Source organism: Helianthus annuus, chromosome 16, assembly GCF_002127325.2.
Source record: "Helianthus annuus cultivar XRQ/B chromosome 16, HanXRQr2.0-SUNRISE, whole genome shotgun sequence".
In the NCBI taxonomy this organism is placed as follows: Eukaryota; Viridiplantae; Streptophyta; class Magnoliopsida; order Asterales; family Asteraceae; genus Helianthus; species Helianthus annuus.
Window position 1 is genome coordinate 156,556,408 of NC_035448.2, and position 14,342 is coordinate 156,570,749.

A 14,342-nucleotide genomic window follows, 5' to 3' on the forward strand; every position below is an offset into this window, starting at 1 on the left:
ATGTTGTGAGGTACATAAGAGATCCGATCATTGCGCGGTAATATGAGGGGTTAACAGCTTCACCCTTCAAGTCTGGAGAAATTCCGTGATTTTGTGGCAGTGGGGTACTAATGGGTGTTGCATCAGACATCTGGAACTGGCTCAAGATGTCACCAACATATTTAGTCTGATGGATGAATATCCCAGACTCAGTTTGTTGCACTTGTAGGCCCAAGAAGAAGGTCATTTCCCCCATAGCACTCATCTCGAATTTATCCTGCATAATGCGCTCGAAATTACTACACAAGACATCATTAGTAGAACCAAAAATAATATCATCAACGTATACCTGTACCAGAAGAAGATCTCCATCTTGTTCTTTGATGAAAAGAGTACAGTCAATAAGACCTCTTCGAAAACCGTTCTCCAGCAGATAGTTAGATAAGGTTGCATACCAAGCTCGCGGTGCTTGATGTAGACCATAGAGAGCTTTGTTGAGCAACCAAACCCGATCGGGATGGATAGGATCTTCAAAACCTGGAGGCTGTTCGACGTACACCTCTTCTTCAACCACACCATGTAAGAATGCACTTTTGACGTCCATCTGGTAAACCTTGAATCCTTTGAATGAGGCATAAGCCAGAAAGATCCGAATTGCTTCCAGACGTGCAACAGGTGCATAGACTTCGTTGTAGTCGATTCCTTCTATCTGACGAAAACCTTGAACGACTAAACGTGCTTTGTTCCGGATAACAACTCCGCGGTCATCCTTTTTGCATTTAAACACCCAACGGGTACCAATCTTCTTGTAGCCAGCAGGTTTCTCTACGAGTTTCCAGACACCAAGCTTCTGGAATTGTTGCAATTCTTCCTGCATTGCTTCAACCCAAGAGTTATCTTTCATGGCTTCTTTCCAAGTTCTTGGCTCTTCCTGTGAAACATAACACGCGAAAGACCAATCGTTTTGTTGCCCGGATTCTCGAATAGCTGCATACAGGCCTGCATTGTTGTTGTTTCGCAACATGTTTCTTGTTTGAATGCCACTTTGCACATTTCCAATGATGTTTTGTTGAGGATGGGTATTATGAATCCTTGTTTCTGGATTATCCGGAACTGGAATATTTATACCCAGATTGTTGAAATTCAGATCAACAACTAAATCAATGCCCGGAATTGACGAAGAGGATGATGCAGTAGCTTCAGCTGTTCTATGGGCATCCACTGGAGGAGTACCCTCTGAAGTACCATGAACTGCTGTTGTTGGAGCTTCTTGATCTGCATCTAGAAATTCATCATCCTCTAAAGATTCGTTCAATTCGGTTGCATCATGAAAATCCTCATTGTCGAGAGTATTATTGTTCATCGAAGATGGTTCTTGATTGACAAGAATTGGACGCACCACTGGTGAAACTGTTGCATTGTCACTCTCGAAAAACATCCTTGCCGCAACACTTTCTTCAACGGCTTCAACATTGATCGAATTGAAAAAGTCATCGTACTCAAACATCCAAGGCTGACCAGGACATTTGACGGGCAAGGTGTGCCTTTGTACTCTGACCTCAGACCATTCCTCGACCCTTTTAGTCTCTAGATTCCAGACTCGTAAGTTAGGGGTGGCATACCCAAGAATGTATCCGTCAATTGCTTTAGCCCCAAACTTTCCATTAGGATCGATGATTGTACATGGAGCTCCAAACGGTTCAAGATAAGACAAATCTGGTTTCCGTTTTTGAAGAAGCTCAAAGCAGGTCTTATTGTGCCTTTTGACTGTAAGGACTCGATTCAATGTATAACATGCAGAGGCCACAGCTTCAGTCCAGAATGGAATGGGCAACTACGACTCTACCAACATTGTCCTAGCAGCCTCGATCAATGTGCGGTTCTGTCACACCCCGATTTCCACGTGTCTCACCGGTGGGCCCGGTGGGGGATTACCGTGACGATGTTGGCAACAATATAGTCAAACCACACAATTATATAATGCACAGCGGAAGCATAAGATAAATATATATATTTCAACCTCTGGTGATAATATCAATGTATTACAGAAGTTGAATATCCACAGTGGATCGTAAATAATCATAAAGTATTGTTCCATCAGATACTGCAATCAAGCTTGCGAGGCTTATCCCGACGCTAGGGAGCTAATACCAGCCAATTACGTTTAGGTACCTGCACTTAATCTTTTTGGGGAAAATACGTCAGTTTACACTGGTAAATACATTCAACTGACCCATTTAAAAATGTTTATTAAAATTGATTTGAATGCACAAGGCACAAACTCTTTTATAACTTGGGAAAATTCATAATAAAATCTTGTGAACGTTTTACATGTTCTTTTATGCGTTCAGTAGCCCGGGTCGTGCCGGGTTAAAGATTTATAGACACACCACGTTTGCGTAAAACCGTAGTATAAAAACCAACGGCTACGTCTTTTAATTTTAATGTCGACACTTTATACCGGGTGTACGCCTACACCGGGATGTCGATGGTCGTGGCCATTTCGTAAAATGATGCCAAGGATATCCGGGACAACGATCATTAAACCCCCCAAAGGCTTATAAGCAACAAAACTGTTTAAATGAGCCGATCATATTTAATCAATTAACCACCTAAGCGATGGAATTATATAATGCTCAATCAAGCGGTATTAATATACCGTAACCCAAGCCCATATAGGGGAAATAAGTTAAAGTATTTACCTTTGCAAGTATATTTCCTTAATTGGATTAAATCACCGATAGCTTTTACTGGGGCTCCTAATCTGGAACGAAGGTTTTAATTAACCTCTTAGAATCCTAACGGGTCGTTATAATGGCCGTAGCCTAGACCGGTTGGTTCCGATATATATAGATATGGTTTAATCGCCCGAAAAGGCGAAAACCGAGAATGGAGTATGATTTGGACCCAACAAGTTCAGTGACTTGTTTTATATGGGTTTATAGTTCATACTCTGGATCTTGGGGTTCAAATAATATAATTTGACCCATATCGGCTATTGCACGAAAACTAGTTCCATGAGCCGTACCGTGTGCGCAAATAGGCGAAACGGTTAACCATAAGTGTCCTACGCTTATTTCCTAAGTCAATATGCCTTAAAAGTATTTTGGTATCAGTAGGATACCTTTCGTAATGCCCGTAACGAGTTTAAGTTGTTTATACACCCCGTAGGGGTTTTTCGGTCATTTTAAAGACTTTTAAGGAGCTTTTCGGGTTCTACAGGAAATCTGAGTTTCCCGAACAGTTTATAAAGTTTGAAATACTTTATTTATTATTTAAAATCAGTGGCAACTGGAATCGGGTCAAAAGACCTTGTAGAACTCCCGTTTTGGCCAAAAAGGGCATATTCGGTATTAACCGAACCGTAGCCATAACCGCAGGTTATGAGCAAGGTAAAAATTATTAAAAATCTCTAAAATTCCCAAAATATTATTTTACCACAGTGGGTAAAAGTTTTGGTGACGAAAACTTGGGTTAGATGGGCGTTATGCTAATTGCGCCGTTAATTACAAAACTTTCTTAAAAGTGCGCCTTTTAGCATAACTCTCATTCTAGACCTCGGATTGACGTGAAACTTTAAGGACATGCTTATAATTTAATAAGCAAGGTTTTGGTCCGTTCACGTGTCCGAAATACTCGTTTTAATTTTAAAAGGCCGTTACGGTCAACTTTTAGGCGAATGACGGAATTGCGCAAAAGACTCGGATATCTCATGAACCGACCACAGAGGTTTATACCAACATGTGACCTGGTCCTAAGAGAGTCCTAAGGTAGATTTATACCTCACTAAAACGGGTCAGAACTGAAGTCAAAGCAAAAGTCAAACTTATGCGACTTTCGGCTCCGAACCGGTTCAATATAGCAAATGGTCGATTCAAACGAGCGCAAACAGGTTTATTTACTTATTATCATGTTTTATGATTGTCAAAACAGGTTCCATAACATATACATTACAGATTATGCATAAATCGCTAAAATAGCTTTCTGTTGACTTTTTAACCGCACGTTTGACTCGACATTTGACATAGTTAGAGTGGTGATCAGGGGGAATCATTTTAGAGGTTTATTACCCACGTAAATACCAACTCATAACCACTTTTGATTCGTCATAAGACTGAACCATTACTGATTTATTGTAAAGTCAAACCGTAGTTACGACGGTTTGGTTTTTAGCTAAATACTAAGCAAATGCGGAACCACAAAGGTTGAATTACTTACAGCAGCTTAAGAGAAGATTTAAGAACACAGAGGAATGCTTTAGAGCTCTTGGAATGATCAGATGAGTGAGTTTTGAGTGTGATGAACTTATGTTCACAACCTTGCTATTTATAGCCAATGTTAAGGTCCAAGATCATCACAACTCAGCCTATACTGATCATGGATGATGGGCATATGTCCCCTAAGGTGTATAGGTCAAATGTAGGGTGCCCATGCCTCATTTATTGGCTCATGATCGTTCAAAAGCTCCAAAAGCCAAGTAGTTACAACAATTCTGCATCTGGGCACTTTACGCGGCCCGCATGGGAGTTCCCATGCACTATAATGCGGGTCGCCTAAAGTTTAAATATTAGGCGTGTTATTTAGGAGGCTCGCGGCCCGCTTACACTTAAGCCTAACCTTCACGCGGGTCGCGAGAAGTCTGTTTTTCAGATTTTTAAAATCTTTTGTCATGATTATCAGAATCCGGTAATTAATAACGAAATCTTTCGTAATGATTTACCTGACCTTTCGGTTTTGAAGGGGTAACTTTGCGGTTTGGCCCTCGGTTATTTACCGATAGGGGCCTCGTGTTATTTACCCGCGCTATTAAGTCCCCGGTTTATTTATTAATTATATTGGAAAGCCTTAACTTTCACTGTTGACGCTTTTAACCCTTCTTCTACGAATTCGATCGTAACTTTCTCGTTTCATATCGAAACTTCGCGAAATTCATATATATTATTTTAGTGAGGGTATAATACCGTTACAAAGTCTTTGGAACGTTAAAGGGTCACTCAGAGGTATTATTAAACATGTTGACACAGTTAACCCCTGTAGTTTGTAATCTCTCACTTTCTTCCGCATTTTGTTTTTGTACGATCAATAATTTATTCGTTTGAAGGTTTAAGCATTATTTAGGAATACTATACAGTATATTTCCCTTGTTGACATTTATAACCCTCGAATTTATATACTTTCAAGGTTTGTCAAAATTAGTCCTTTATTTATTATAGATGCCACGTGTAAACAAATGACACGTGTTAACACATCATTGGACACAAAAATTCGAGGTGTTACATCCTCACCCCCTTAAAATAAATCTCGACCCGAGATTTACTCAAATAAATAGGGGTATTTTTCTTTCATTGTAGCTTCGACTTCCCACGTATATTCAGGACCTCTACGAGCATCCCATTTGACTTTTACAATCGGTACGTGCTTTCTGCGAAGCTTCTTCACCTGTCGATCTTCAATCGACAAAGGTTTTTCTATGAACTTTAAGCTCTCATCTATATGCACATCTGTGTGTGGAATCACCAACGACTCTTCGGCGAAGCACTTTTTGAGATTGCAGATGTGGAACACATTGTGAATTCCATTGAGCTCTTCAGGCAAGTTCAGTTTATAGGCAACCGATCCGACTCGTTCAATGACCTCGAAAGGTCCTATGTATCTCGGACTCAGTTTGCCTTTCTTGCCGAAACGCATCACCCCCTTCCAGGGTGACACCTTAAGTAATACTTTTTCACCCACTTCGAAGTGAAAATCCTTACGCTTTGGATCAGCGTAGCTCTTCTGCCTATCGCGGGCAGCCTTGAGACGTTCCCGGATCTGGACAATCTTGTCTGTCGTCTGGAAAACAATCTCTGGTCCCGATAATTGGACCTCTCCTACTTCCGCCCAACAAACAGGCGATCTGCATTTCCTACCATATAATGCCTCAAAAGGCGCAGCCTTTATGCTGGTGTGGTAGCTATTATTGTAGGAGAATTCGATCAGGGGTAGGTTTTTATCCCAGTTACCACCTAAATCGATTGCACATGCACGAAGCATGTCTTCTAGCGTTTGGATAGTACGCTCACTTTGACCGTCCGTCTGTGGATGGTAAGCCGTACTAAAGTTTAAACGCGTGTCCAAAGATTGCTGGAAACTTTTCCAGAAGTGAGATGTGTATCTAGTATCCCTGTCGGAGATAATAGACACAGGTATGCCGTGTAAGGCTACAATCTTATCAACATAAAGTTGGGCTAACATATCGGAGCTATACGTCTCCTTGATGGGTAGAAAATGAGCTGATTTAGTCAGCCTATCGACTATGACCCATATTGTATCATTTTCTTTCCTGGTTTTGGGTAACTTGGTTATGAAGTCCATAGTTACGCATTCCCACTTCCACTCGGGAAGTTCAGGCTGTTGTAGCAAGCCAGACGGCTTTTGGTGCTCGGCTTTGACTTGAGCACAAGTCAAGCACTTTGCTACATGGGCGGCAACAGACTTTTTCAAGCCTATCCACCAATAATTTGCCTTTAAGTCTTGGTACATTTTATCAGCACCAGGATGGACTGAGTATTTGGAACTATGGGCTTCCTGGAGAACGACTTCTCGTAGTCCCCCATAAATCGGAACCCATATACGTCCATTCAGCCTAAGAATTCCATCCTTGCTAAGAGTCAACTGCTCCTCAGTTACTCCCAGCTTTTCATTAGGATAATTAGCTTCCAACACAGCCTCACGCTGCGCAGCTAATATCCTTTCCATTAAATTATTTTTAACTTCAATGCTCTTGGCATTGATTCGAATGGGTTTTACCCTTTCTTTCCTGCTCAATGCATCGGCGACTACATTCGCCTTACCGGGATGGTACCTGATTTCACAGTCATAATCATTCAGGGTTTCCATCCAACGGCGCTGTCTCATGTTCAACTCCTTCTGGTTGAACAGGTGCTGGAGGCTTTTGTGATCAGAATAAATCACAAATTTAATACCATAAAGGTAGTGCCTCCACAACTTAAGTGCAAATACAACGGCACCCAACTCCAAATCATGGGTGGTGTAATTCTTTTCATGCACCTTTAATTGCCTTGAAGCATAGGCAATTTGCCCTTCTGCATAAGCACACACCCCATGCCCGTGTGTGATGCATCGCAGTAGACTACGAATTCATCTGTACCCTCAGGTAAGGTCAACATAGGTGCGTTGCTTAGCTTTTGCTTCAGTATTTCGAAGGACTCTTGCTGCTTTGGGCCCCAAATGTACTTTTCTTTCTTCTTGGTCAAGGAAGTCAAGGGCGCAGCAATCCTTGAAAAATTTTCAATAAATCTCCGGTAGTATCCTGCTAACCCCAGGAAGCTACGGATTTCGGTAGGCCTCTTTGGCTCTTGCCAGTTCATGACTGCCTCTACCTTAGCGGGATCCACTTGGATACCACGCTTGCTCACAACGTGTCCTAAAAACTTGACCTCTCGTAGCCAGAATTCACATTTCGAGAATTTGGCGTAGAGTTTCTCACGTTGTAGTAATTCGAGAATGCAACGGAGATGCTTCTCGTGGTCATCTTGGCTTTTAGAATAGATCAGGATATCGTCTATGAAGACTATGACGAATTTATCTAAATACGGCTTGCACACGCGATTCATGAGATCCATGAACGCAGCCGGTGCATTTGTGAGCCCAAAAGGCATCACTAGGAACTCGTAATGACCATAGCGAGTCCTAAATGCAGTCTTGTGTACATCTTCATCTCTGACCCTTAGTTGATGATAACCCGACCTTAAGTCGATCTTGGAAAAGTAGCTTGCTCCTTGCAGCTGATCGAATAGATCATCGATCCTTGGTAAAGGATATCTATTCCTTATGGTAACTTTATTCAGTTCTCTATAGTTGATGCACAACCGCATCGATCCGTCCTTCTTCTTTACAAATAGGACAGGAGCTCCCCAGGGAGATGAACTAGGTCTGATAAAACCCTTCGCCAGCAGTTCATCCAACTGGGTCCTCAGTTCTTTCATTTCCGTCGGAGCTAATCTGTAAGGTGCTCTGGCTACCGGAGCAGCTCCAGGAATGATGTCTATTCTGAACTCCACTTGTCTATCCGGTGGCAAACCAGGTAGTTCTTCAGGAAAAACCTCGGGGTATTCAGAAATGACAGGAAGATCCTCGATCTTCGGCTTTGGTTCTTCAATTATCACCTGAGCCATGTAAATTACACAGCCTCTGTTCAAACACCTTGAAGCTTTCAGCATAGATACGTCTTCGGGCAATCCGTAGTGCGTATCCCCTCGAATGGTAAGAGATTCACCACTCGGAGTCTTTAAAACTATCTGCCTTTTGCCGCAAATGATTTGGGCCTGATTACGGGATAACCAGTCCATGCCTAGCACAATGTCAAAACCCGCTAATTCGAAAGGAAGTAGAGATAAAGGAAAAGAATGGTTCCTAATGGACATTTCACATCCTTCTAGAACAGTAGAGACGGTTTCTATCGTGCCGTCTGCTAACTCTACTTCGTATTTCACGTCAAGGGTTTTGATTGGCATATTTAGTAGTTGGCAAAATTTCTGGTCTACAAAGGATTTATCAGCGCCAGAATCGAACAGTACTCTTGCAAATATATTATTTACGAGAAAAGTACCTGTAAGCACATTGTCGTCCTTAACCGCTTCCTTTGCATCCAAGCGAAAAACTCTCGCATTCGACTTCTTCGTCTCTTCCGCCTTCTTGTCATACTTCGGGCAATTACTCTTTATATGCCCCTTCTCATTACAATTATAGCAGGTTGCATCCTTTATCTTTTTGCACTCCACTGTCTTATGATCCTTGGACTTGCATAGCCCACAGGGTGGAGTCTTTTGTTGCGACTGTGAACCAGACGCAAACCTACACTTCCCGGAGTGAGGTTTCTTGCAGACCTTGTAGTGAGGTCTTCCATCAGCTTGCCCCTCCTTCTTTGCCTCCGACCCTCTCTTGCCTTCACCGTTTCCACGGTGCTTTTTCCCAGACTTTCGTGAGATTTCATCCTCACACTTTCGCTTTTCAGCCTCCTTGCTCCTTTGTGCCCTCAGACGGACAGCATCAAGTGTAAGAGACAAGGAGAGGTCAGTAACTGACCTGAAGGTCGTCGGCCTAGAGGCCTTCACACTGGCCTTAATCGCCGGCTCTAAGCCCCCAATGAATCGGGCAATCCTTCTAGGTTCTGGTGTCACAAGATATGGCACCAGGCGTGACATAGTGTTAAAGCTTGTCAGATATGCTTGACAATCCAGGTTTGTCATCACTAGTGAGACAAAATCAGCCTCAATCTTCTCAACCTCGTGCTGAGGGCAGTAGTTTTCTTTTATGAGGGCAATAAACTCCCCCCATGACATCTTGTACAAGGCAGACTTACCTGAAGCCTGCACCAGAGCTCTCCACCACGCCAGGGCCTCGCCCTTGAATGACTGGGACACAAACTTAACCACGTCCCTCTCAGCGCACCCGCTGATGTCCACTATCGTGTCCATCTCGTCTAGCCAGGTGATACAGTCAACCGCACCTTTCTCCCCTGTAAATTCACGGGGCTTACATGATACAAAGTATTTGTAGGTGCAACCCTTAGCACTTGACGCATCAATATATTCTCTATCGCGATGAACGCTGTGCTCAGTAGACGAGTGCTTGTCGTCATCTTTCTTGGGTTCAGAGGGTGGTTTGGAGTGTGTCTTTGGTTTAGAGGGTGGTTTTGACACAGTTCTGCCTTGAGACTCAGTATGTTGACGATCAATAGCTGCCTGAACAGCATTGTCAATCAGAGCCTTCAGTTGTGCGCCTGTCAAATGCACTGACGCATTGTCATAGTCATCTTCATTTGTGTGGCTGTTCTCTCCATTGGGATCCGCCATTGTAACTTGAATCTGTTACAGAAGATAACAAAATTTTAATTTAGGAGATTATTATATGATTGTCTTTTATGACAATTTGTCAACCATGGTACAGAGACCATATTTGGTTAACATTTTATTTCTTTAAATATTAGGATTTGAATATATCCTATTTTAACTATATAAATAGTATTGGCGGCATAAAGCCTAATCATGATGATGTTTTATAATGTTAGCCGAGATTTCAGAGAATCAACGGCATAGAGAGTTGAACCGTAGTTCTTTTATCTCTTTCTGACAGAGAGTCATAGACTACCACTGCCTTTTGTCTTTATAAGACAATTATTATGGCCCATAGGCACTACACCTCTAATGGATGTCTTAATATGGTTGGCCCGTAGGCACTACATCACTAATTGATGTTTTAATAATATTGGCCCGTAGGCACTACATCACTAATGGATGTTTTAATAATACTGGCCCGTAGGCACTACATCACTAATGGATGTTTTAATAATTCTGGCCCGTAGGCACTGCATCACTAATGGATGTTTTAATAATACTGGCCCGTAGGCACTACATCACTAATGGATGTTTTAATAATTCTGGCCCGTAGGCACTGCATCACTAATGGATGTTTTAATAATAATGGCCCGTAGGCACTACATCACTAATGGATGTTTTAATAATTCTGGCCCGTAGGCACTGCATCACTAATGGATGTTTTAATAATTCTGGCCCGTAGGCACTGCATCACTAATGGATGTTTTTATAATTCTGGCCACCTTTATTGGTGATTTAACCCGCGATTTATAAATCATTTAGTTGGGTTTTGAAATCCTTAAAGGATTATTGTATAAGAATGACGTGCGTGATTATAACGAATCACATCTGCCATGAATGTTAACATGCGTACAGAGGTTAACAGGGAATCAGAATCTTTTCGGTTAGGTCGTACCATCTTGACTAGATCTTAAAAGACCCCAAGCTAGGTTTCACCTTGTAAGATTCTTTATTTAGGCAGATCAATATAAAAGGAATGGTTTTGATTTATTTTATACATATTAAAACAAAACTCATAACATACATTCCAAAATCTCAAATACAATTACATATTGCCCTAAACGGGTCTTTCAAATAATACATACCTCCATAGAGGTTTTTAAAATAAGTGACAAGTCCATGCAGAGACTAATACCAGATAGGTGTCCATGCAAGAACTAAAGATAAGTCCACGTAGGGACTGAAATACGATAAGTTGTCCACGCAGGGACTTATTTCAAAGTAGAAATTACATTCGTATAACTATTAAGGGCTAGTGGTCACGTTTCTTCTTTTTTGCCCTTTAGTAGGTTCGCCAAGCCTTTGAGAAATCCTCGGTGGCTCTTTTTCTCTTCTTCAAACTCTCTCTCCACACGATCTAGTCGATGGAGTATTTCTTCCTGTTCAGGAGGAGAGAAACGTGGCTGTGGCGCTTGATGCGGAGCTGGAGGTCTGGGAGGTATTGGATACCCATGAGCTGAGTAGTCCGGTGGTCCCATGTTTCCATGTGCTCCGTCAGGGTAGCGCGCATTATATCTTGCCGACACCACATATGGGTCGCGCTCATAGCCGTAGTTGTATTGTGCTTGTGACGGTTCAAACGGGTTGTAAGCCGTTGGACCTGTGTAAGCTGGTATGGGTTGGTCATACCCAAATGGTGGCGAATTTCGTGCAGCTGGTGCGGAGTTCGCCTCCTGTATAGGACTTGAAGGTCCTTCTTCTTGTAGTGGCGGATAGTGGCTACTACTAGAATGTCGAGGAGTGCTGAAGTGGATACCTCCTCCTCCTCGTGTAGACATACGAGCATTTGTCCTCCTACGCCTCGGCGGATCAGGGATTACTGGTTGTGCCGGTGGCGGAGGTGGTGGCGTAACTGCCTCAAAGCGTGAATCCTCAGAGGGATCCTGTGGATGTCCCGGTTGTTGAGATGTCTGTCGAGATGGCGTGTAGTACCATTCATGTCGGTCAAACATCGCTTGGAAACTGTCTGGTCCTTGATAGGGCGTTCCATGGAAGGATGACCCATCAGAAACTTCTATCGGATGCGTGGGCGTACCACGAGCTAGTTCAGTAGGATCCTCATCTTCCTCCATGGGATCTTCAGAAAAGTGGTCTTGTGGCCCTAGTGGAACAAAACCTGAAGGTTCCTGTATGTAGTCAGCCGGATTAAACTGACCTATGTAGTATGGAGTAGGGTCGTCATAATTCCGGTGCGAAACCGAACGTTGTAGAGGTATGAAGGAAGGTTGTGGGTTGTTGGGATCATTTTCTGAATTTGGCCCAAAGGAGTGCCGGTAGGATGGCGTCGAGCTGTGCGAAGTGGAATGCCTCGCGGGTTCGTAAAGATCTCTTCGTCGTTGTGGCTCTTCGCTTCGTGTCATCGAAGGATGTCTTGTACCAGATGGTCCAACTTCTTTATCGTGATGTGTCACGATTTCTCCTCGGCCTCTTCTTCCCCTTCCTCTTCCTCGGAATATAACAGGTGGCATTTTCCAGCTCCAAAACTTATTAATAATCAAATCGAAAATAGAGACAAAAAGGAGTATTAATCCGAATTTGTCCTAAGTTCTTGTCTAGACTCAAGTATGTGCAATTGTGTCATTGAGATTAAACACATTAGGATAGTGTTTAATTCACTCAATGTTGGCTCTGATACCAACCTGTCACACCCCGATTTCCACGTGTCTCACCGGTGGGCCCGGTGGGGGATTACCGTGACGATGTTGGCAACAATATAGTCAAACCACACAATTATATAATGCACAGCGGAAGCATAAGATAAATATATATATTTCAACCTCTGGTGATAATATCAATGTATTACAGAAGTTGAATATCCACAGTGGATCGTAAATAATCATAAAGTATTGTTCCATCAGATACTGCAATCAAGCTTGCGAGGCTTATCCCGACGCTAGGGAGCTAATACCAGCCAATTACGTTTAGGTACCTGCACTTAATCTTTTTGGGGAAAATACGTCAGTTTACACTGGTAAATACATTCAACTGACCCATTTAAAAATGTTTATTAAAATTGATTTGAATGCACAAGGCACAAACTCTTTTATAACTTGGGAAAATTCATAATAAAATCTTGTGAACGTTTTACATGTTCTTTTATGCGTTCAGTAGCCCGGGTCGTGCCGGGTTAAAGATTTATAGACACACCACGTTTGCGTAAAACCGTAGTATAAAAACCAACGGCTACGTCTTTTAATTTTAATGTCGACACTTTATACCGGGTGTACGCCTACACCGGGATGTCGATGGTCGTGGCCATTTCGTAAAATGATGCCAAGGATATCCGGGACAACGATCATTAAACCCCCCAAAGGCTTATAAGCAACAAAACTGTTTAAATGAGCCGATCATATTTAATCAATTAACCACCTAAGCGATGGAATTATATAATGCTCAATCAAGCGGTATTAATATACCGTAACCCAAGCCCATATAGGGGAAATAAGTTAAAGTATTTACCTTTGCAAGTATATTTCCTTAATTGGATTAAATCACCGATAGCTTTTACTGGGGCTCCTAATCTGGAACGAAGGTTTTAATTAACCTCTTAGAATCCTAACGGGTCGTTATAATGGCCGTAGCCTAAACCGGTTGGTTCCGATATATATAGATATGGTTTAATCGCCCGAAAAGGCGAAAACCGAGAATGGAGTATGATTTGGACCCAACAAGTTCAGTGACTTGTTTTATATGGGTTTATAGTTCATACTCTGGATCTTGGGGTTCAAATAATATAATTTGACCCATATCGGCTATTGCACGAAAACTAGTTCCATGAGCCGTACCGTGTGCGCAAATAGGCGAAACGGTTAACCATAAGTGTCCTACGCTTATTTCCTAAGTCAATATGCCTTAAAAGTATTTTGGTATCAGTAGGATACCTTTCGTAATGCCCGTAACGAGTTTAAGTTGTTTATACACCCCGTAGGGGTTTTTCGGTCATTTAAAGACTTTTTAAGGAGCTTTTCGGGTTCTACAGGAAATCTGAGTTTCCTGAACAGTTTATAAAGTTTGAAATACTTTATTTATTATTTAAATCAGTGGCAACTGGAATCGGGTCAAAAGACCTTGTAGAACTCCCGTTTTGGCCAAAAAGGGCATTTCGGTATTAACCGAACCGTAGCCATAACCGCAGGTTATGAGCAAGGTAAAAATTATTAAAATCTCTAAAATTCCCAAAATATTATTTTACCACAGTGGGTAAAAGTTTTGGTGACGAAAACTTGGGTTAGATGGGCGTTATGCTAATTGCGCCGTTATTACAAACTTTCTTAAAGTGCGCCTTTTAGCATAACTCTCATTCTAGACCTCGGATTGACGTGAAACTTTAAGGACATGCTTATAATTTAATAAGGCAAGGTTTTGGTCCGTTCACGTGTCCGAAATACTCGTTTTAATTTTAAAAGGCCGTTACGGTCACTTTTAGGCGAATGACGGAATTGCGCAAAGACTCGGATATCTCAT